The following is a 4,932-nucleotide window of genomic DNA, read 5'->3' as shown; positions in this document are numbered from 1 at the left end:
CTTCCCTCTCGCTCATTGGCTAGGTTCCCGTCGCCCGCCCAACTTCTTCTTTTCCTACCTCTCGCGAGAAGAGGGCGGGCCGTGCCCCTTGTGAAATCCGGCTTTCCACGCGGCGCGCTGCCACCGTGGTTGGGGGCGGAGGCGGTTGCGCGCTGGCATCCGAGGGCAGGGGCGGGAGAGTGCTTGCGGCCGGGAGGCAGCTGTCCAGTTCGTTACTCCCGCCTCCCAGCGGGAGCCTTGCCGCCGCCCTTGGACTTTGGGCCAGGACAGCGGGCGGCCGCCCCGGGCCCCGCAGACCCGGAGCTGACGCCATGTGGCCTGACCCTGGCTGCGGCTCAGCCCCCTGCGCCCCTACGGCGCGCCTAGGCTGGTCTTTTGCAACTTCTCTTGCTTTTCTTTCTATCCTGCCTCTCTTTCCTGAAGGAAAAAGGACCCAGCATGTTTTAAGGAATTCAGAAATCACTGTTTTCTCTTACTTCCCGCCCTATGTCGTCCTTGCTTAATGCATTGCCCCTTGTGCAGCCTTAGGAAATTTAGAAGAATTTTAAAAAACGAAAAACGAACAAAAAATCTTCCTTTTAAAAAGCTACCCTTCGCATAAAGGGGAAGGCCAGATTTGATTGGAAGCAGGTCTGAGCCTACTGAGGGCTATAACTTAAACCAGCTGTAAAAATAGCTGACCAGTATGTGCATTGGTTTACGCCATGGGTGGAGCAGAAAAGAGTCCCTGTTTGCCTTCCATTCCCTCTACCCCTGACCGCCCGGTCCTCCAAACACACACACACCTTTTTTTAGGATTCTATTTGGCATCTCCAGCTCTGGGTGAGGTGTAAGCAGTGGCTTGTGTTCTCAACCAGAGGGTAGACCCTATACAGGCCTTCTATAAAAGTCATTTTCCTAAAGGCCTTGACAACCTGTGTTTTCAGCCTGTGACAGGTCTGCATACTCAGCAGACAAGAGTTGGTATTTCCTTCAAGATTTACTCTCAAACATAGCTGGATAAGTGCTATTATGAATAGCATAATAGTGTAAAGTAAATCTTGGTAGACGGATCTGCCTTCCTTCATGTTTAAATCACTGATTCAGGAAAGAATGTAACAATGTTTTACAATGTTTCTTCACCCCTAACTAGAGGTTAGGAAGGTATATTATATTGGACGATGGACTTTTTTTGGGGGGTGGGGGGGGAGGGAGAAGAAAGCTGCTTAAATTTACAATCTTTTTTTTTTTAAGATGTTTTTGATGTGGACCATTTTTAGAGTATTGAATTTGTTACAGTATTGCTTCTGTTTTATGTTTTGGGTTTTTAGCCAGGAGGCATGCAGGATCTTAGCTCCCCAACCAGGGATTGCACCCCCTAGTTAGAAGGTGAAGTCCCAACCACTGGGCCACCAGGGAAGTCCCTACATTCAATCTTAATTGGATCTGTATACATTAGTAACCAAATGAATTTTTACAAGTAGTCAAAAATCAAGTGCAAAGTTACTAGACTACTGAACAGATTGTGTAACAGTGTAACTGACTTTTCTTTGGCTAAACAGGTGATGCCTTAAGAAAGTCCTGCTGTTACTCTCTAAGTAGTCAGGTGTCATGTGTATCTAACATGTTTACAAACAACAGGAATTTATTTCTTACAGTTCTGGAGTCTAGGAAGTACAGGGTCAAGTTGTGTCTGGTGAGGACCAGTTGCCTGGTTCACCCTGTCTCTTCACTGTGTCCTTATGTGGCGGAAGGGACAAGGGATCTCTCGGGCTGATTTTATAATGTTACTTATGTTTTTAAACTGACCGAAAATATTGACTCTTTTTTTTTTTTTTTTTAACTAGAACCTTTTTCACGTATTGCCATCAGCCTCTGAATTTTGAAGAAGCTTTTAAGCCTAACAGCTGAATTACGTTGCCATGTCTTAAGTGAAGGATAGTTCATCAATACCCACATGGAGTTACTGAAAAACTTAAAGGTATTAGATAAGAGAACAGAATTTAAGGTTAATAAGGCTCCTCAGTCTGATCCCTTACACTCAAGTTTAGTTTTGTTGGCAGATAAATCCTATGGCCCTGCAGAAGGACAAAAAAAAAAAAGAACTAATCTTCAACAGACTGAGTCCATCCAGATTCCACCACACCTAGTCCAGTTGCCAAGGAACTTGGCAGACAACAAATACTGTTTATAGTGCAGTGGCTTAAAAGCCACTAATTGGTTCAGTGTATCAAAGGCCACAGACGGCAGTTCCTGATAGAGTGTGAAACCTTAGGTTGGGGGAAGTAGGTTGGTGGAAAGGAGTAGAAAACACCATCAACCTTGAAGATGTTTCAAATCTTTACACAAAGCAAGAGGAGTCCAGAGACAGTCTTATTTATACTTGGCACTGGGGAATAATTGTTTGCTGATCTGTTTCTCTGCCTGCACTTCACATAGAGTCCAAGGAAAAGAAAATTAGAGTGAACCTTCTTAGTCCAGGCTGTCTTTCTCTGTTCAAAACCACAACAGTTTCTCAACCAGTATCCCCCCTCCTGGGTGTTCTGACCATTATCTTCTTAAAACTTGAATCAGAGCATGTTCATGCTTCTGCCTGTGTTTTGCACTTAGAGTAAAATGCAAATTCTTGAATAGGGCCTAAAAGGTATTGTTTAATCTGCCTCTTCTCCCTCTCCCGCTCCATCTTGCCATACTTCTGTCTCACTACACTCCAAACACACTAGTCTTTCAGTTCCTAGAATCTGCTGGAGCTTTTAACCAACCGAGGGCCTTGCACTCTTGGCAGTCCTGTGGCTACCGACCCTCACTTCCCCTCCTGCACCTCTTCTCACAGCTAGTTCTCTCCACTTCCTTAAGTTTCAGCTTAAAAATCTTCCCTGACCACTTTATCTAAAGTGGGTTCCCCTCAACTTTTATTCTCCATCAGCCCCCTGCTTACTTCTTTCATTCCTTTTTTTAAAATAAATTGGTGATCATTTGCTTGTTTTTTGTCTGCCTGTGGATCAGAATGTAAACTCCCTGAGTCCTGCTGAGTCCCTGGCAGGTGATGAGTAAATATCTGGTGAATGAATAAGAGGCATGGAAGTTGATCCCTAGATCTACAAGGACTAAATGTGATGAAATAGGTACCAGCTCCTCTTGGTACTTTTGAAAAGCAAAGCTTTTCTTATAGCAGAAGATACTAAAGTTCATATTTTAGAGGGTCTTAAAGGTAGGAATTGGCAAAACATAAATCTTTAAAATCAGGATGGCTAATGCTGAAGATAAAACATGATAGGATCTAGAAAAAATTTTAATGAATTTCCAAAAATATATATTTTCTAGTTTATGATAGATCATTTACTCCCCCATCCCGACCCCCAAACTCTTCATCTGTCTGTGGTCTCCATCTCAGCAGTGACTGGCTCCACCGTGGGCCCAAACCGGAATTCTAGGTATCGTCCTGATTCTGTCTTCTTTCTCTCCTTCCACATATATTCCTGTTTTCTTTTGCTGTGTAACAAACCACCCTAAAACTTAGTGGCTTTAAAACCAACAAACCAACAAACGTAGTGGCTCAAAACAACAGTGTACTATTACCTCTTACGGTTCTGTGGGTTGAATGGGCTCAGACGCATGGGAATTGCTTGGGCCTGGAGCTGGGGCTGGGGTCATCTGAAGGCTCTAGTGATCTGGACGTCCAAGATGGCACCCACGTGGCTGACAGTTGTTGCCACTGTCAGCTGGGAGCTTAGCTGGAGCTGTCAACCAGAGCAGCTATATATGTGTGACTTCTCCATTTGGCTATACTTCTCAAAGTATGGCAGTTGTGTTCCAATAGTAGAAATTCCAAGAAGCAAGAAATCAGAAATAGAAGCTGCAGGCCTCTTAAGGCCCAGAACCTGCCACAGTGTCCCTTGTGCCATATTCTTTTGTCAAAGCAGTTACAGAGCACACCCAAGTTCAAAAGGAGGAGCTATAGAACCCAGCTATCAGTGGAAACAGTGCCAATGAATCTGTAGCCGCCTTTAATTGGCCACAATGCCCCATTATGTTCTGGCCATTCCACTTCATAAAAAGCCTTCCAGTCCCTTCTCTTCATCCTCACGGCCACTATCCTAGTACCGGCCACCATCAATTCTCTCCTAGATCATTGCAAAAGCTTCCTTCCATTTAGTGGTCTCTATATTATAGCCCAAATGATCTTCATAGAAAGTGACTGAGTTGACCATGACTTTAAAGTCTTTCATGGGTCTCCATTGCTCTTAGCATAAAGTTCAAACACCTGGTCATTTGCTAAGAGGAGCCTGAATGATCTGCCTCAATTACCTAGTCAACCAAATCCTCACCCCAGCCCTCCTCCACCGTATTTTCTGATCCATTGCTGTATTCGTTAGTTTCCAGTCACAAAATCAGAGCCTCTCTAGGTATTTTAAACAAAGGCAATAAAATATATGGAATTGGTTTCAAAACTTGTAAGGGCTGGAGGGGCAAAAAAGGTGACCCAGAAGTGAGGTAGTGCCTGGGTACTAGGCTGGAGCAGAAGGGGAGTGTGTTACCCAATGCTCATGATTGCTGGGCTGCTCAGGCTGACCCACTGCCGGTACTGCCACTGCAGGGCCGCTTTGCTACCACTGCCCCAGGAACCCAGGAGTGCCCCCCACTCACTGATGCTACTGCTGCCCCCTCCCCCAGATGCTACAAGGGCGGGGAACATGGCTCCTCCCTCCCTCCTGCCTCCAGTCTCCTACCAGCGCTTCCCCTCGGCAGCACCTCCCCAGAAGAGAGTTGGCAGAGGGATCTGGTTGGTGTACTCTGCTGACTCAGCCTCCTGCAACATAGAGAAAAGCAGGCATGGAGCCGGGAGCCACCGGACATCTGATCAGAGAGCTAAATGCTTTTGCATTCCGTGAACTCACCAGGCTCTTTCACTTCTGATTTTTGTTTGTTTGGCGGCCCCGTGCCATGCGGCGG

This window comes from Lipotes vexillifer, unplaced genomic scaffold (genome assembly GCF_000442215.2).
Source record: "Lipotes vexillifer unplaced genomic scaffold, Lipotes_vexillifer_v1.1 scaffold7, whole genome shotgun sequence".
Lineage (NCBI taxonomy): Eukaryota > Metazoa > Chordata > Mammalia > Artiodactyla > Lipotidae > Lipotes > Lipotes vexillifer.
This window is presented reverse-complemented; position numbering follows the sequence as displayed.